This window comes from Aotus nancymaae, unplaced genomic scaffold (assembly GCF_030222135.1).
Source record: "Aotus nancymaae isolate 86718 unplaced genomic scaffold, 86718_ANA_hifiasm-v0.15.2.pri h1tg000029l, whole genome shotgun sequence".
In the NCBI taxonomy this organism is placed as follows: domain Eukaryota; kingdom Metazoa; phylum Chordata; class Mammalia; order Primates; family Aotidae; genus Aotus; species Aotus nancymaae.
Window position 1 is genome coordinate 3103936 of NW_026988442.1, and position 20712 is coordinate 3124647.

Below are 20712 nucleotides of genomic sequence, written 5' to 3' on the forward strand. Positions count from 1 at the left end.
GTGTAGGAGGTGTCCCTCTTTTCTGACACCAGCTGATACTCCCTGCTACCAACCCCTCAGCAGAACCTACACGGAGGCAGCAGTTCCCACTCAGGTCTCTGCAGGCTCTCTTCTTGGCATGAGTGTGATGACAAATCTAGGTTATGCCTCTGACAAATAGAGAAGTAAGAATTGATTTTTTGAGGTTTTGTTACAACCTTTCACAGGCATTGCTCGAACAGCCCACAAAAGTCCACTCTCTTTGTAGCTGTCCTATTTATAGTGACAGTTATAGCTAAAATCAAAGAAACTTCTTGTTCATCCTTTTACTTTCAATAGTGCAGCCCACGCCAGCATAAATTAGGACTATCTTGCCCCCACAAATCTAATTAATGAGAATAGGTCCGATGTGTTCTTTGCTGTGTGTAGTTGTCAGTTACCCTTGTCAAGGATGGCCAAGGGTTGGAGGTAGCCCAGAGAGCCTGAATAAGTTCAGTCTAATGCTGATTCCTGCCCCTCATTTATGTCATCAGTTTGAACTCTTTCCCCACCAGACTTCTCACAGAAAATGCAAATAAATAATCACATTGGAAAGATCTTTCCTTTTTTCATGTTATTTCTTTGCCTCTGCCTTTTTTCTTGTTGCATGGCAAAATGGGACTGCAGGGGAGGAAAGCTGCAGCAGGGGACTTACATAATTTAGAGCCTTCCAGAAGCGTTGATGGAGTTACGTGACTGTATCCTAATTATTTCCCCCCTGAGCTCCATTACATGTCAGGAACTTTCAGGCTCTCCACAAATTTATCATCTTCAAATTCCCATGGATTATAGAAACCAAAGGGCCTGATCCCAAAGCTTAACATTGTTTCCAGTGCCAGCAGAAAGCTTAAAGGATTAGATCACGAGGAACCCAGAGAGGATACTTTCTGTCTTAAGCGGGTAAATAACAGCTTCAAATTTGGCTGACATTCTTTTGCTGGAAAATCTCCCCTTTCTCATCATTGTCGAAGGGCTGGCAGTGTTTTTATTTTTTATAATGGCATTGTGATTTTTGCACACAGGCAGGGGCTGCTGGTGATCAGAATTATTATTGCTTCACCCACAAATGGCCACTTTATGTTAGTGTTTTGCTGGGTCCTAGTTTCCTTATCCTCTTTTGACGGGCTTCTAGAGAGTTTGGGAAAAGTTAGACTATCTCCCCTCAACATTTTTTCAATGATGGGGGTGTCATAGACACTGTCTATAACATAGCACAAATCTAAAATAGTATCTTACTTGGATAATGTTAGCTTCTGTTTATCAAGTGCTTATCAAAGGCCAAGCATTATTTTCAGCTGTCCTTGTCTGGGCATCAGTGGAAAGCACATGGTACATTTCAAAAGGGTAGTTTAAGGGTGTCTAGTGAAGGGACTGTCATAGGAAACAATAGGGCATGTTGCTGTTCTAGCAACAGCAGCGAGCTTTTCACCTTTACCGGACACCACTCTGGAGTGGGTGGGTTTCAAAGCTAGTGAGAGTTCTAAGGGAGGGCCAGCAGACAGGAGAAATTGGCAATGCAAACATTGATCAGCTTGCTTTCCATTGATCAAATCCAACCAGAAGTCAGAGGGCAAGGGGCCAAGTGGCAGAGCCATTAGAGATCGGGTTCCTATTCTGGGCCGAGGCTGGATCTCACATTCACTTTATTATGATGATTATTTTTCAGAGAAACAGAGAGGTTAAATAACCAGCCTAAGGTAGCCCAGAAAGCGAGCGATGGAACTGGAATTTGAATCCAGAAAGCCTCTTTCTGGAGCTTGGACTCGTAGTTAATCATGTTATTCTGCCATTGGGTGCCTTTGGACACAAAACACTTAAAGACTCCCATAGCCCCTCTAGATCAGTGTTTTTCTGATTTTCACACTTAGCGATTATATGCTCATCTGCATGACTACTAATCTTCCCAATAGACTGTGTTCCAGGAGGCCAAGAACTTTATGTCTATTTCCTTTAGGGCCAAATTTCCTAGTACAGAGCACACAGTAGGCACCCACTAGCCATTTTTTTTTCTAATGAATGAATAAATTCACGGAGAACCTCCTATTTGCCAGGTTCTGTGCTAGGTGCTGCCTTGCTCCTTTCTTTAGGATGGTGTTCAATCATCTAGTTCTGTTCACTTGCCTCTGGGTATCACCTTTTATTCAAGTAGAAGTTCTCAAATCTCCAACCTGCATGGGCAGGAGTTACGAGTTTCAGGCCATGGTCATGAAGTGGTGGAATGAAAGGATGGAGGAGGCATCAGAGTTTCTCCTTCCATCATCAGCATGCCCTCTCTGCCAACCTTGGGTGGCCTCTTTCTCTCCAGAGTGGACTGAGCAGCTGCTCCTCTGGCTGCCTCTAGAGCAGAGAGCATGCTGGGGCCTTCGTTTTATGCCCCTTTCTTCCCATGCTTCCCTTTCTTGGCGCAGTTCTGTGCTGCAAACTGATACGTCTTACTTAGGCCAGACCATATTTGGTCTTTATTTCTCCCATTTATACAAACTGCTCAGCCTATGGAGCAATTGGACTTCATTGGCCCTGAATTAGCGGGCGACTGATTGTATGTACTTAGGGAAAGAGACAAGCCAGGGCGACGCAGTTTCCAGGGGCTGATTTACCAGCCGCAGTGAACAGAACCCTTGGCCTGATTTGTCCCATGAGAATAAAGAGCACCAAATAACTCATTGTCATTAGCACAATGTACTGGAAAAGAAGAAATCTATAATATGATTTCCCTCTCCTTCTGAGATTTAAGGACATATTGCAATCTTTGACACATCTGGATTATTGATGATTTTCTAAATATTCTTGGGAAAAATACTTTGCCTTTTGTTTAGGAAGCAATGCATCAATAGAGAATAGTAGAGGTGGCAAGCGTTTGTGTGTTCGGAGGGTGTCTTAAAACGTCATTTGGTCCATTTCCCTGTCTCAAGGCCACGCTATGTCATCCAAGAGAGGTTTCTTTTTATTTTGAAAGAATAAATAGTTCAAAATATTCTTTGTAATCTATATGATGAACTGACTTTTTAGAGCTTTTATGTAAGCAACTTACTATATTTAAAATCTAATTATTTTAACTCTAAAAATAATCTTAATCTAATTTTTTCTTATGAAAATATTTGAACATACACAAAGCAGGACAGATAATACAATGAACTCCCATATACCCATCACCAAGACTCAACAATTACCAAGAGTTTACCAAAATTGCTTTATCTATTTCTTTCTTTCTTATTTTTTTTCCACATACAACAAACAAAAAGGAAGTTTTATCATGGAATTGTTCTGAAGCAAATCCCAGACACCATGGCATCGTATGCCTGAACACTGCAGTTTGCATCTATAAAAACTATGATTATTGGCTTCCATTGGATATTCCATAGCAATATTCCATTATTCCATAACAATAATGCCAACTAATAATACTTTAAAAAATAATGATAATCATTACATTGTTGAATGACAATTATGCACCAGGAAATGTATTATTTCAGTCCAGGCATGTTTGTGAAAATAGACTGAACTCTATTAGAGGTAGTTTTAAAACAGGAATTTGTGCATGACCAAGGACAAAAAAGTAGCCAGGTTGCCATCAAGGGAATGAAACTAGGAAGTGGAAAGTCATTAGCATTAGGGACTTCCCCAGACTGCCATGTGTTTTTCTGAAAAATCTGTAACGAGGGAAATCTCTGGCTCCTTTGCTGCTGTTCTCTCATAAATCTCTGCATGTATCCAATTTCTATGCAGCAGCAGAAGGAACTCAGTCTTCTGAGAGTAGGGCAATCAGGGAATTGCTATGGCAGTTTGAATCTGAAGCTCAATTTTTAACAATATCTTGCTAGCACGTCATACCTGAGACTTGACAGATTTGATGCTCAATTTCCAAACTTTTGGTTTTATGGAATGGAATCACCCGCCTCTGGGCGTAGTTGTTCTCTTTTCCAATCTTTTCCCTCTGATGCTAAAGAATTCAGAATGACAGGGGCTGCACCAAATGTTTAGCACAAATAATGGAATGCAAGGCACCTTTAATCACCCCTGTTTCTGTAGCTTATCCACAGGGAGATGCGGATGCTTGAGGAACTGAATTGTATAAGCAGCTTGGAGACGGAGGTGGGCTGGGATCCACGGGCAGGACTTAAGAAACTTAGACCTCTACCCGTGAGTTGAAAATGCCTGCTGCCATTCATAAGAGGTTCAGAAGGGCTCCCATCCCACCAGAGAGGGGCTACTTTCATTCTCTCTACACAGATATCTTGCTATGTGTTCATTTTGCTCTGTCTGCAAACCAGTTGCTTCTATTCTTGCTTATTGCTCCAACAATTCAGTCTTTAGAGAACAGAGTGGCTATTTTATTTCAACGGGGGTAGGGAGGGCACAAAAGTCACTTTAGTCATTAGATATCAGCCAAAAGCTTAGCAAGACATACCCATGAGTTTTCAGAACCCCAAGGATGATGACAGCCAGATTGTCTACATCAGGGATCGGCAAACTTTTTCTGTAACCAGGTTAGATAGTGCATATTTTAGATTTTGTGAGCCATGTAGTCTCTGTTGCCACTACACAGTGCTGCTGTTTTAGCACAAGAGCAGCCATAGACAATAGGAACATACATGGGCTGTGTTCCAATAAACCTTTCTTTATAGACCCTGAAACTTGAATTTCATATAATTTTCAAATCATAAAATAGTCTTCTTTTGATTTTTTTAACCATTAAAAAATATAAAACCATTCTTAGTTTGTAGGCCATACAAAAACAGGTTATGGGCCAAACTTGGTCAGTGGGCCATAGTCTGCCAAGCCCTAGTATACACTATTTTCAGCCTAATATTAATTTACTCATTCAATAACTATTGAGAGACACCAACTGCATATTAGGCATATGGCAGACACTGCATGCATGATGCAAACAGATCCAGACCCTGCTTTCATGGAACTGATCATCCAGTGAAAAGACGATATCAATCAAATAATCAAAATGTTAAAAAAATACAACAGTAATAAAGTCCATGAAATAAAAGATAAAGGAGCTTTGATTACATATTGCAAGAAGAGTTGATCTAATTGAGGGTGGGGTCAGAGAAATTCTCCCTGAGTTGAGCTAAAGTCTTCTCATCTTGCCCATGAACTCCCACACCTGAAATTAATATTGCTGACTCTCACCTATCACATGGTGCTCATTGGCTCTGGGGCGAGTGTCTGCTATGGTTACATCTAGCCAGTCTTACCCACCTTTGCAGCGATGTGGATTTTTGTCGGGATAATCCACCTTGCATTTGTTCCTACTGATTTTTTTCTTATTTCTAGCAAGCTGTCTTTTTAATTTACCTGGGATCATACTGAATTCTAGTCTGGTCCATTGATCCCTTAGCAACTCCATCTACCTTCATTTTGCTTGCCATTCTAATCCTTATTAATCCCCAGTTTGTTCAGCCAGGCAATTGATAAAGATATTTTGCACCCAGAATAAAATGTCCTTCCTCTTGGGTGCATGGTTCTGTTAAAGTTCTTAAAATTGTTTATTCCATTTCTTTGCTCAGAAGAGCAGCAGATACTTCACTCCATTGGCACTAGCACAATTCCCAGCTTAAACAAATAGATCAGAATATCCCAGGATAGAGTGCTAAAATGTAAGATACACTCACCTCCAAAAATCCAGGTACTTGGTGCAAAATATGTTACTGAAAGGAATGAAGCTCATTTAAACTTGAAACTCTCAGAGATGTATTTGTGAATCTTGTACTTAGAGTCAGAAAATATGTTTACATTTTGGCAGATAGGAGACTGTGAGCCCTTCTAGGTTTCCATTTCTTCAAATGGAACAGGTAAATAACAAGTGCTTTCCCACAGAATTGGAGGAGCAAGGTCTACAAAGATCTGTGTTCATTAAATGGAAACATCTTGTGGCTTCTTTGATAATATATTTAATGCAGCAATTGGATTAATTGATTTGCATTTCTATGACTACATGCAACATTCTGGGTGAAGACCCAAAGGACATCAGCATAAGAAAAGCAACGAATTAAATTTAATTTGCTTATTGCACTGGTCACACAGGGTGGTGATTTTAAAAAATGGCTGAAAATCCTTTGATATTGTTCCCATTCAGAGGTGGGGTCTAATCCCCTCCCGTTGAATTTGCTTGGGTTTGTGATTCACTTAAAATCAACAGAATGCAACAAAGGTTATGCAGTATGATTTCTAAGGCAAGATCAGTTCCCCTGGGTTCTCAGGGAACACTCGCTATAGGGAAGTTAGAGTTTAACCACGTAAGAAAACTGACTGCCCTGACACCAACATGCTGGGAAATTACATGTAAATGCTCCAGTTACCAGCCCTAGTTAAGCCCACTGACAGCCTGCACATCCTGCCAGCTACCTGAGTGAGCCATCTTGGATGTCCAGTCCTTCAGATGACTGCAGCCCAGCCAACATCTGATTGCAACTGCATGAGAGACTCCAAGAGACAACTGCTCAGCTGGGGTATTTCTGAATTCCTAATCCACAAGACTAAAAACAAGATAAAATAATAAAAACGGCTAAGTTTTTGTGTAGTCTGTTATGTAGCAATAATACCAACAATAATAACCAGAAATACAGTCACAACAGCAAGTGAATATTACTCTAACCTTATGAGGGTGATGGTGGAGATGCTGGTGGTGGTTGGGAAACAACACAGCTTAGCAAGGTTACATGGATACATATTGATTGGGACTTAGTTGTGTCATTAGGACAGAATCAAAAAGAGATACAAAATGGAAGCAATGAGTTGAGGGACAAATCTTTGCTGCATTTCATTCCCACTGAGGTGTGGGCAGTAACTTTTTAAGTGCTGTACTGACTCTTGAGCACATAATAGCCGTGACTACTTAACACTGTCAAGCAAGGTCTGGTTTTACGTCCATACGTTATCTATGGAGTGTTACTTAAAATTTATAAGAGGCCATTGATTTGGACTGAGCTCCTACATTAGGCCTCAATAGAACAAACCAAAATGGAGTCAGTCATGTTCCAGGTCTCCATTACCACACCAAAACTAAGTTTTGTTGTCTGACTTTCCAGGAAATCAGGAGAGGGGCAACTAGTAGTCAAACTCCCCAAAAGGCCAGTTTCATCTAGCACGATAAGGAAGTCCCCTCTACTTTAACTCTTACAAGGAGAATAATGTGAAGTAATCTGATGCTAACTAATGTGCTCTATGTTCCCTGTTTCTGCTTTCCTCAGCCCTTTTTGCCTATAAAGCCAACTTCTTCTGCTCAGGTCATGAGAGAGCCTTTTCTAAATCTTTAGATGAGATGCTCCCCAATGCATGAAAAAGCCAATTAAATCTTTAAATTTGTTGCAATTTTGTCTTTTGACAAGATCACAGGCCACACCTGAACCTCAGCCACCACTTTAAAACATGTATGTTTCCTTATAATCAAAAATTGAAAGAGGTGGGGGAAAAGGGGGAAACAATCCAATCATAAATATATCTTTCCAAATCCCATATTTGTAAAACTCTTTTAATGCGATTTACTGTGATATGGTTTGCGTAAGGTTTGTTCTCGCCGATCTTAAAATGAAGAAACTGAGGCCAGCACAAGAAGATCCAATGTGAAGGGTTTATTCAGGTTCCCGGGTGAGGTTCTGCAGTCTGACAGGAGGGGCCGGAGAAGTCGCATGGACTCCTCTCAGACATGGGTTTTTATAGGGAGTGAAGGAGCTTGATTGGTTGTGGGAGAGCAGGGTGTGGGCAAAGCAGGACTACTATTGGGTAGAGTTACAAGCCTTTGCTTGCATACAGGACTTGGCTGCTATTGGTTAGAATTACTCGGCTGCTATTGGCTAGAAAGACTCGGCTGCTATTGGCTAGAATTACAAGACTTCATTTGCATACTAGGCTCTTTAAAGGAAGGCCAGGCTGTGCGAGAAGGGGAGAAGGGAACATGCCTGAGTATGTCTGAGCATGCCCGAGCATGTCCAAGCTTGTCCGAGCTTTCGGAAAAAAGAGGAGGGGGTATGCTTCCAAGCTCCTGGTGAGGCAACCGGTCTTACAGTTTGGATCCGTGTCTTTGACCAAATCTTATGTTGAACTGTAATCCCCCATGCTGGTGGTGGGGCCTAGTTGGAGGTAATTGGATCGTGGGGATGATCTTCATAAACCTTCATGAACGGTTTAGCACCATCCTCCTGGTGCTGCTTTCATGACACTGACTGAGTGCTCACGAGATCTGGTTGTTTAGACATGTATAGCACCTTCCTCCCTCCCCTTCCTTCTGCTCCAGCCATGTGAAATGCTGGCTCCCCCTTGTCTTCCACCATGACCGTAAGTTCTCCGAGGCCTCTCCAAAAACTGAGCAGATACAGTCATGCTTCCTGTACAGCCTGTGGAACCACCACTTTAAAGTGGTGGTTTAAACTCTTTGCTTTTAAGTTACCCAGTCTCGGGTATTTCTTTATAGCAGTGTGAAAGCCGGCTAATACGGACTCTAATTGGCAATGTATGACAAAATGCAAGATGAATTTTTTTCAAAAGTATATGAGGTAGTGATTCATTACCTGGGATCATTAAATGTCTCTCCAGGGGTCCTTAAGATTTTTTATTGGTTTTTAAATAAACATTTTATTTAAGTATAACATATTTAGAAAAGTGCACTAGGAGGTAGTGTACAGCTCAGTAAATTTTTTACAGGCTGAACACGCTTGGGGAACTAGAGACCAAGTTTGGAAACAGAACATGATGAGTTCTCCAGAAGTTTCCTTATACCTTCCTCTAGTAAGTACTCAACCTAATCTTCATTCTGGCTTCTAACACAATAGATTAATTTGGTCTGCTTTTAAGCTTTATATAACAAGACTCATACATTGTATATTATCTTGTCTGCCTTCTTATGCCCCATATTATGTGTGTGAAATTCATACCAGATGTAATTGAAGATTGCTCATTTTCATGGCAGTATAGCATTCCCTTCTGCCAGTATATTGCAGTTTAGTTAGCCATTCTTCAGTTGGTGTTCTCAATAGATTTATAATATTTCATATGGCTTAATGGAAAATTTGAAGCTCTAATTGGAATCAATTCCATTGAAAACCTTGAGTACCAAGTGTGGTAACTTTGGTTTGGAATAAGCAGTCAACTGTGATCTTATTGTTGGACGCTCACTATGGAGAACCTCCGACTGGCAACCACTGTCTTTGGTGATTTTTTTTTAATGGCCTCAAAATGCAGAATTGGAGCTACCTCTACCACATTAATGACTTGAGTGAGTTACTGAAATCCTTTTGGCCTCAGCGTCTATGAGGATTCAGCTCTTAAAATGTCAGTGGTTCTCACTGAGGGTAAGTTTATGGCAAGGAAAACATGGAGCTGAAGAAAACATTGTGCTCATGAGCTTTAACGGAATGACCAAATCAAATTTCTGAATTACAGTTCTCAGTTTTTGTGGGCTTGTGAAGGATAAGCACATGTTAGCTTCAGAAGCCATGCTACAAGGCAGCTCTCTTTATGTGAAAATATCAGGTGACACTAGACTCTTATTAGGAAACAGAATCTGTGCAATTCACACCCGCTTAAAAAAAAAAAAAAAGCAAGCTTATTAACACTTTCCAACAGCCATGATGACTGCAATAAACAAAGGCAGTCTCCTGGCATCAATAAGAAATTGTGGCAGGAGCGGGCTGTGATGCTGGGCTATAACTTAGATCCCCATTTGAGTAGTTTACCTCCCTTTTGTTGAAAAACTGGAGTCTTTGTGTTAAGCCTGAAGATTCTCTCCACGTGATTCTTTACCTAGAGTCCTTAACACACATGTTTATGCCGCGCTATTTCAGGAAGAATTCTATCCCAGTGACTCTGTACATTGTCCCAGGATGAATCAATTCTTTCAGGAGTTAGTTTCTTAAAACCTAGACATTATTTCTTTCTTGGGTCATTTCGTGATTGGTGGAGGCAATTTTGTAATAATCGGGGTAGCATAACTGCTGTTACCAATAAGCCTCCATGCCTCGGCCATGACTACTCCTCCCTTCCCTGCGTCTGTTCCCTGCTGGGCCAGAGGGGCGGCGCCACTGCCTGGTAAGAGCTGGGAGAAGAAAAGCCGAGAAGCGGGTCCCGGGACAGAGCTCCTGATGCTCCGGAGGGAAGCGGCGGCAAGATAGCTGCCCCAAGGGGGAGGTGGAGGCCAAGTCACTCCGATCGCCCTTGGAGGCCGGATGCTGTTTTCTAATGCGATCGTCCTGCCCGCAGCCCTCACCATCAAGGCGGCTGTCACCACTTTCCTCTTGCCCACACAGACTGCAGTGTCTCAGGGAGAGGAATCCTGGCAGTCCTGGGGCCTGTCTTCTTGGAAACAGTAGGGTTGGAGCACAGAAGCACCTTGTAGATGTGCCTGCGAGGGAGCAGATTCCGCTGCAGAAACTCCTGTAGATGAGCAGGACACAGGGGACACCCAGACAGTGGCGGTGGAGCAGATGGAACCTGCACCTGCCCAATTTGGCCAAAAAAGGTCCCCATACTCTCTGTGAAAAAGATTTCCAGAAGCTGTGTCAATAACAAAGTCTCAAAAAACAAAATGAAACAAAAAACCCACATCATCAACACTAAAGATCATTCTTGAGTCTGATTTGAAAACTGGGGTCAAATTCTTCAGAGTGATTTAAGTGACAAGACAGCCAGATCTGTGGGTCCTTTCCATCACACCAGGGAAAATGCTCCATTCGTCATTCCTTGGGGCTGGCTCCAGTTTGAGTTCTGTCTATGTTGGAGGGGTTTTAAAGCTAGAGGGGCCTTTACCCACTTACAAATCTGAATACAGAGGTCAAGAGGGGAAAGTGATATGTCCTAAATCAGAGTAGAGTCAACCAGAAAACAAAGCAATGACTGAGCCCTTAGTGTACACTGGACATTGGTTAGCTACCGAGGATGCAGAGATGAAGAAAACATAGTCCCTTCTCCAAGGAGCTTAGTCTAGCAAGGTAGACAGACTCTGCAGGCAGGACCAGGCTTCCCTGCAGCAGCAAGAGACTTGAAATCAGGGTCATGAGCCTCAGCAGCGACAGGCCAGCATGCTGCCCTGAGAGAATCACGTGTGGACCTCAGGCTGTGGCATGGTCCTGCTTTGACCCTCTAGCTGTGCTGTACAGGCAGGTGGGGCCTGGAGTGGCCTGAGTTAGGGGCTGCAGTAAGCTCTTTCCCCTCCCCCAAGGGACTGTATTAGTAATGTCACTTTCCATTTACACAAAATCAGGGACACAGTTTTCTCAAACAGGGTGCTTTCCCTCCCCTCAGCCCAACTCAACAAACGGTCTATTCTGATTGGTGGGCCCTTGTTTCTGCTGGAGAGGAAACAGTCCTTCAGGGTTCCAAGTGGTCACTTGTGGCCCATAGGCCACTAGTAAGTGGAGACAGAGCTGCAGAGCCTTCAAGAGCCATGGAAGGCCTGCTGCCCGCCAGGAGATGCATACTCAGCTGCTGCTGGCCCACCTGTGGGCAGCAGAACTAATGATATACAGAATCCTGGGACTAGTGTCAGTGAGTGTTGGAGGGAGGTGACTGTCCTCCCTGGCCTACACCCCACTGAGAATCCTGCATTGCTCAGGGGCAGGAGAGACCACGTGGACAATGAGGACTGGGCGGTGAAGGGAAATAGAGAAGCAAGACATGGTGATCACCCAGCATCTTGGACACACGTCCCCCCGAAGATTGTGGATGATGACAGTGACTTAGGTGCCTTCTTTGAATGTCCCGGGGGGAGATTGAAGAAGCAGACATGCAACTGTGGGAAGAAAACCAAAGGAGTAAAGAACTCATAGCACAAATCCAAAGTCACCTCAGCCAGCAGGCCTCTCTTCAGGGTGCTAGTGCACAGCTGAAGAGGGAGCTCCGGAAGCTGCAGCTGGCACCTCCCGCTCTGCCTGAACTGCACCAAGAACGCGATGGGGTCTCAGCAGGATGTCTACTGCTTGGACCTCAGCAAGGTGTACTAAAACGTGAACTGTATATGACAGACTTGCCATTGCTACAAGAAGATGGTCCAAGACCTGGCCCAGGAATGGAACTAAGACACTTCCAGTTTTCAGAGGGAAATCCTCTTCTATGAGAAAGCGACCCAGGAAGGCTGGATGGCCACCTTATCTACTGAGAGAGTGCTGCAGGCACTCTGCAAAGAAAATAACCACAACAGACAGAAGCTGGCTGACTGCAAGGCCAAGTTCCAGTCTTTCCCAAGGGGCCCTTTGGCTCCTAGGGCTCCACCCATAGCCCACAGGGTCCTGGAAGTACCAGGGGGACTGTGGGACACAAGGACTCCAAGGAGGGAGGCTGGTTATGATGTGTGGGCTTGGGTCCAGAGCATCTGCTGATTTGATTCCATTTTCCCTGTAGTTAGGTCTTAAACACCCAGAGACTCGGCAGCACATCAGCTGGTGCTGCTCACTTTAAAGTACTTTTGATTGATCTCTTATCAGTTTAGCTACTGTTCATCAGTTGATGCTGAAATTGCTTTCACTAAAGTTTAATAGATAGTGTTAGGATTGCAAGGTACTATTTTTCAAATAAAGATTGTTTAATATAGAAAAATAAGCCTCCAAATATCAGTGATTTAACACATGAGACATTTATTTATCACTTATGTAGCAATGTGATGCTGGCATCCTTGATCCAAAGGTGGGCATTCCAGGAAACGTTCAGGAGCCCAATTTCCTTCCATTTTGTGTTTCTGCCTCCCCAGAGCCTCAGGGTCCTATGTAATTTAGATGACGATGAGAAAAGCGATAATACAGAAGAGACCTCAATCTGGAAAAGACATATATCATGTCTACTCACAGTCTACTGGTAGAAACTAATCACATGGTCTTGACTAGATGCAAAGGGTTCTGGGAAATGTAATCTCTTGCTGGGCAGCTGCTCTCTAGCTAAACACTGTATCATGGAACAGAAAGTACACATTTTGGTGCAGAACTAGCTGTCTCTTCTACAGAAAGTGTTAGACGTTACATTTCACCTGGAACAACAACATAACATTTGTCTGATTTTAATTAAAATGTGTGAATCTAAGGCTACAAAACTGGGTTGCAAAAATATAATTTTATTTCCCATAAACCCAAATAATTTGCATGTTGAAGCTTCATTCCTCCAGTACAGCGAGAAAATTTAACTAGGGTCTCTAAAGTGTTCCCTTCCCAGAATTTATGTCAGAATTCTGGAGTGAATTTCTGAAATGCTGGGGTTTGGGGCAGGAATCTTTTAATGGATTATTGTTGACATGGGTCCTCATGAGATGTCCAGTAGAGAAGAAGTCATGCTCTTTAGTTCTAGTGATTTAGTTTTGCTATCCTCAGGGCATGGGAATTTTTCTGTGTCTTCTCACAAACCAGTCCCCCAGAATGGAGGCACTGAGGTAGAAGGATGTTGTTTTCCTTTGCTCTGAGATCCCAGATGTTTTTCAAGCAGTACTCTCCAATCCTAATCCCAAAGGGAGGAATGTAGCAATAAATCTTAGGAAGGGAAATCCATCTTTCAAGTTTCTGACTGCTATGGTTTGTACATGGTTTGTTTGTTTCTATCAAATCTCATGTTGAAATTCAATCCCCAGTGTGACAGTGTTGGCAGCTGGGCTGTAATGGGAGGTGTCTTTATCCTGGGCGTGGAATCCTCGTGAATATATTAACACCCTCTCTAAGGGGTTAATGAGCTCTCACTCTATTAGTTCCCAAAAGAGAGCTGGTTGTTAAAAAGAGCCTGTCCCCTCCTCCCTCCTGCTCTCTATTTCTTCCTCTCTCACTGTGTGATCATGCACACACCAGCTCTCCTTCACCTTCTGCAAAGAGTAGAAGCAGCCTGAGGCCCTCATCAGAGGTACATGCCCAGTCTTAAATCTTTCAGCTCTCAGAATTGTGAGCCAAACAAACCTTTTATCTTTATAAATTACCCACCCTCAGGTATGCCTTAATAGCAATGCAAAATAGACCAAGCCACTGACCAAAATGTTTTGTCTACGCCCCAAATGCTCCCTTTTTTTCTGAAGTTTAAGCTGTACTTCAAACGTGCAAGTCAAACGTGCAAGATAGATTCCCACATCCAGATCTTTTCACTTTGGATTAGTAATGGATTCCCAGCACTTGGAACAGTACTTGGCACATAGTCATCACTCAGTAATATTTGTGAGATGAATTTCCTTCAAGGCAGATGACATAATCCTCATTTTACAGAAATGAATACAGGGACTCCAAAAGGCTAAGAAAATTGCAAAGTGTTCCAAATCTAGTAAATGGAAAGGCCAGGAATTTAACCCAGGAAGTCAGTCTGCAATCATATTTATTTTAAAAATCCTTTGCTTTCTTCCAATTCATCTGTAATGCATTAGAGAAAACCCTGGACTTGGATATAAAAACTTCCTGTCTTACTATATTTGTGATTTTGAGCAAATCACTAATCTCATTACGGTTCAGTTTCCTCATCTACAAAGTGCAAATAATGACACATTTCTCACAGATGATTGGGAGGTTTGGGTGTTGATAAATTGAGCACTGGGAAGACAGGTAGTTATGTCAGTTATCTTTGGTTACCATACACAACAGTGATGCAGACACCCATGCAATCACAGTGACATAAAACTATAAAAAAATTGATTGTCTGCACATCTGGGGTCAGGTGGGGTCCAGCTAGGCAGCTCTCCTGATCTTGGCTGAACTCATTCATGTGTCTGGGGTTAGGCTGGCTGTCAGCTGCTCTAGGCTGGCCTTCACTTGGATGACTGGCTGATTCATCTCTTTTTCATTTATTTCTCATCCTCCAGCAGGTTACTCCAAGAATGTTGTCATGCTGATAGCAGAGCCACAATAGAGCAGATGAAAACACATAAATTATCTGAAGCCAAGGCTTAGAAGTAGCACCTCATCACTTCCACTGCATTCTGTTGGCTGAAGCAAGTCACATAGTCTAGCCTATTTAAAGACTGGGGAATTGACTCTGTCTTTCCAATAGGAGGACTTGCGAAGTCACAGGGCAAGGGGCATGGCTATAGAGAGGGAAAATAATTGGGTCATTAACAGGATCAATCTTCCACAGTAATGAGTAAATTTTAGTTCAATCTAATGTTTATTGGGGCATATGAAAACTTGGAATCCACTTAACAATTCCTCTGGAAGCTATTTCATAATCTTGTTTTAGCTTCTTCCCCTTGTGTTCCATTGGATGAATCCCTAGCTACTCTCTGGAAAGGAGAAAAGTGGATGGAACCGCCTCAGGAGATATAGGCCTGTTTTGTAACTGGAGATTGTCCCTAACTGTCCAGATGTCTATAATTAGTAGATTACCAATGTGTATGTCTCTCTCCCTTTCTTCTAAGGAAAGGAAAATCACTCTTTTGTTTTCAAGCAAGGTTTAAGCATTTCTGTATTCAGGTAAAAATCCATCAGCATAGAGATCTGGGACACCTATCAAGCTCCTCCTTATACTTTGTAAGGGGCAAGGACTCTGGGTATACTGGGCACAACAGGGATGTTTTAATTGACCTTGCTCATCCCCTAACCTTTCTCCACTGTGCTAGCTCTGAAGACAAAGAGAGTTAGGTGAGCTCCACAGTCTCCTGGTATGGGAGAGACAGGGAGAAACTCTGGGTTTGGTATGTTCTCCTAAATAATACGGCCATACATCATTGTATTATGCCTTGCTTTATTGTGCTTTGCAGATATGGCATTTTTTACATATTGAAGGTTTATGGCAACCCTGTGTCAACTAAGTCTATCAGCATTATTTTTCCAACAAAATGTGTTCACTTTGTGTCTCTGGGTCACATTTTGGTTATTCTCACAATGCTTACAATGTTTTCATTACTATACATGTTATCACTCTGATCAGTGATCTCTGAGGTTACTATTGTAATTCTTTTGGGGGTGCTACAAACTGCACCCACATAAAATGGCAAACTTAATGGATAAATGTTGGATGTGGTTGAACTGCTTCGAAAACTAGCCATTCCCCATCTCTCTACCTTTCCTTGAGCCTTCCTCTTCCCTAACCCACAACATTATTGAAATTAGGCCGATTAACAACCATACAATAGCCCCTAAGTGCTCAAATGAAAGGAAGAGTTGCACATCTCTTACTTGAAGTCAAAAGCTAGAAATGATTAAGCTTAATGAGGAAGGCATGTTGAAAGCCAAGATAGACCAAAAGCTAGGCCTCTTGTGCCAAACAACTAGCTAAGTTGTGAATGCAAAGGAAAAGTTCATAAGGGAAATTAAAGTGCTTCTCCAATGAACACATGAATAAGAAAGCAAAACAGCCTCTGAGGATATGGAGAAAGTTTGAGTGGTCTGGATAGAAGGTCAAACTAGCCAAAACATTCCCTCAGGCCAGAGCCTAATTCAGAGCGAGGCGGTGACTCTTCCATTCTAGGAAAGCGGAGAGATGTGAGTAAGCTGCAGAAAAAAAGTTGGAAGTTAGCAGAAGTTGATTCTTGAGGTTTAAAGAAAGAAGCCATCTCCATAACATAAAAGGGCAAGGTGGAGCTGCAAGTGCTGATGCAGAAGCTGTAACGAGTCATCGGGAAGATCTAGCTAAGATCATTAATGAAGGTGGCTATAATAAACAACAGATTTTTGATGTAGATGAATTATCCTTCTATTGGAAGAAGATGCCATCTAGGACTTTCATAGCTAGAGAGAAGTCAATCCCTGGCTTCAAAGATTCAAGGGGCAGGTTGACTCTCTTGTTAGGGGTTAATGGGGCTATTGACTTTAAGTTGAAGCCAATGTTTACTTGCCATTCTGGAAATTCTAGGGCCCTTATAAATTATGCTAAATCTACTAGGCCTGTCCTCCATAAATGAAACAACAAAGTATCGTTCGTAGCACATCTGTTTATAGCATGATTTACTGAATATTTTAAGCTCACTATTGAGACTTACTGCTCAGAGAAAAAGACTCTTCAAAATATTACCACTCTTTGACAATGCACCTGGTTACCCAAGAGCTCTGATGAAGATGTACGGGAAGATTAATGTTGTTCTCATGCCTACTAACACAGCATTTACTCTGCAACCATGGGTCAAAAAGTAATATCAGCTTTCAAGCCTTATCATTATAGTTAAGAAATACATTTCATAAAGCTATAGCTACTATAGATAGACTCTTCTGATGGATCTGTTGTTGAGATGAAATTTACTCCTGGTGAAAAGCTGTGTACATTGTTAAAATGAAGACAAATATTTAGCATATTAAATAAACTTAGTTGATAAAGGCAGGGCTGAGGGAATTTACTCCAATTTCAAAAGAAGTTCTGTTGTGGGTATAATACTGTCAAAGAGCATTGCATGCTACAGAGAAATTTTTATGTGAGAACAAGAGTCAACTTATGCGGCAAACTTCATTGTTGTTTTATTTTAAGAAAGTACCACAGCAACCCCAGCCTTAAGCAACCACCACCCTGATACCTGGTTCAACAAAGCTGTTTGGACCAAAGAAATAAGGCTTGTCCCATCCATGTGCAATTGTCTGGAAAATGTAATGAGGATAAATATTCATCAAACAAGTTCTATACTTGGGTTCCCTATGTACCCTTTACTACTTTAAAAAATCTACAAGTAGTTAGTGTGTGTGAGAGCTAATTGCTGCTTGTCAAATAAAGTTATAAAACCACACACACACAAAAGAAAATAAATACTTGACTCCTTTTTGAGCCTGCCTCCTCAAGGACCACAGTTGAATTGTGTTTTCCTGATCTGCATCTGGACACTCCAAGCTATATGGATGATATGTGCTATTGCTGTAGGACCCTTTAAACTCAAGTCCCCACAGGCACAGAGACTCATCTCTGCTTACTCTGAGGCTATTACTGATCTCATTTCACAATAACAAAAGAGGATCTATTTATTAGGAACTCAGGAACTCATCTCCTTCCTGCAGGCTCAGGGAGTCAAACCCTCTTTTCATCCAGCCACCTGGCCCAGTATTTTGGAAGAGGCTAGATGAGGGTACCCTCTCCGGTTTTAACTGTGCCACACAGCCAGCCTTTGATTTTCCTAAGAACACATTTCTTCCAGTTCAGAAGGCTCAGAAATACCCAGGTAATTAATTTTTCTTAGAATCTACATCATAAAAGCTCTGCTGAAATGAAAGCTGTAAAGATTTCAAGGTAAATGAAATCCCAATCTTAAAACTGGTTCTGTTCACTGAAGTATTTATCCAGTTCTTCAGATATGCTAGATGGTAAGATGCATGCCTGCTTTCAAGGAGGTCACAGTCTGGAAAGTGAATGTCAGCTTACATAAAAAGAATTAGCAGACTTTGTTGGAGACTTTGGGATTGAGTTTCCAGGTGCAAACTTACTCTTTCCTATCGGATGTGGGAAGGGAAGGTGCTTCCTTCCCCCAGCCAAGTGAGAAGGACACCGTACTGGTTACTTGGAAGAAAGAGGGGCTTGCTTTCTTTGCCTCACTGCTCTGCGCATTTGTTGCCCAATCTCTAAATTGTTTGAGCAGGTTAAAGTGATTGGTAAGAGATGATGATAGGGGAGAATGAGCAGCCCTACCTCCACTTTCTGGACAGGCGAAGTTCTTGAGTTTCTGGATGAGTCAAATGGACAACAGGGGCCTGATCTTGAGCCATCTTTCCAGTACCTCAGCCAGTAGAGAGGCAGAGGGGACAACAGGAGCTGTGGAGTACACGCTGGGGGTAGGAGATAAAGAGATGGGGAAGTGTCTGATGAGGTCACTGTAGAGCAGAGAGCTGCTTCTTGCCAGGGAACTATGCCCTTGGAAACATCTTCACAGGCTCCCACCAGGAAGTCAGCATGTCGGTCTGCACATCAGGGCAGCATTGCAGCAACACCAGCAAGATGCCCTTCTCTGTGTGTCTGGATTATTGACTACATTCTCAATCATTCTTAATTGTTTATTTTTAAGGGATGGGGTCTTGATATGTTGCTCAGGCTGGTCTCTAGTTATGGATTTAAGTGATCCTGGGTTTAAGTGATCCTTCAGCCTCAGCCTCCAGGCACACCCTATTGTATCTGCCTCCCTATTTTCTCAGTCACTCTAAATGAACTGTAAATTTCTATGTCTTGTCCAAAGTTGTGGTTAGAAACATTATCTACTCTACAAATACCCAGGCAATTCTGGAGTTCAGTTCTTGGGAGGAGTTTGCCTGAAGAAGCAAACCTGGTGTCAGATCCCAAAACTGACATGTTTTCTTTTTATCTTAACTGCCAGTAACCTCAGAACCATGCCCTTGCCCGGTGGGGACCATTAGCCCATCTCTCTCATCTAGAAACATCATCCTTTGCCCCCTTAAATGGCCTCTACCCTTCTAATTGTGCTGTTTGACAATTTATTGCAGACTGCCTCTCGCCCCCTTGTTAATGTTGACTCCAATTTTCAGTCTTGTGTGTGTGTTCCCTAGTGTGAGATGTGAGGATGACACATCGACATTGTGGCCCTTGAATCTGGATCAAAGGGTATCTCTTGTCCAAATACGCAGATGACCACATCTGAAAGCAGAAATGTAAACTTGACTCTAATCAGTGGATTTGCTAAGCTAGCATAGTTCCTATTTTTAAGAATTAACTACAGTTTACTTTTACATATATTTTTCCTCTCTGAGCTCTCTGTAGTTAGAAAAAGCCCTAATTTCTAACTACAGGGGTTGGCCCAGATTCAAGAGGAGAGGACACAGACTCATCTTTTGACAGGAGTCCCTCCAAATTGGAGGACGTGTTTTATAATTATCATGATTATTACCTGGAAAAGAGCTTTTTCCAGTGCTGTCTGGTCTCACAAAATTTATTTGTGGTGCTTGCTTTTAGCTTTAACCAGAAAACATTACCTTCTGCAGCCAGTTAGGGAATCTTAGGAAGATTTTATTTCATGATTTTTATAATGAAAGATGATTGGCCAGGCATGGTTGTTCATACTTCTAATTCCAGCACTTTGGGAGGCTGAGGCAGGAGGATCACTTGAGCCCAGGAGTTTGAGACCACCATAGGCAACATAGGGAGAATCTATCTTGACAAAACATTTAAAAATTCACTGGGACTTGGTGGCACATGCTTGTGGTTCCAGTTACTCAGAAGGCTGAGGTGGGAGGATCGCTTGAGCCTAAAAGGTAGAGGCTGCAGTGAGCTGTGACCACACCACTGTACTTCAGCCTGGGCGACAGAGTGAGACTATGTCTCAAAAAACAAAAACAAATAAGCAAACAACAACAAAGAAACAAAAAAGATTTATTTGAACTTACGAGAGCAATAAGATATTTTTCAAATTTCATATGTGGGCTTGTTTGCTTATTAATTCACTTCGGTACCCTCTACGGGCCAGGTCCTGAGGATAAAGAGGGAGCATAATAGTTTTGCCCTGACAGAGCTTATAATCTGGCAGGGCTGTTCACTTGTGGTTCAAATGGTTGTTTCTGTTACTATTAACTCATTAATCATAATCACTTTGTTTTGTCTCAGTAATTCCATAACAAATTACCACAAAATATGGCAGCCTAATACAGCCACTTTACTTTTGCTTATACTCTTGAGAACTGGGAATTTTGGAAGGGCCCTCTTGGAGGCTCTTCTGTGGTTGAAGTCAAACGTTGGCTGGGCTGCTGTCATCTGATGGCTTGACCGGGCGAAGTGTCCAAGGTGGCTTTTGTGGTTGACACAGGACACTGGCTGTCAGCAGGGAGCTCATCTAGGCTCTTGATGGATGCACCCTCATTACTCCACCTTTATCTCCTACCACTATCT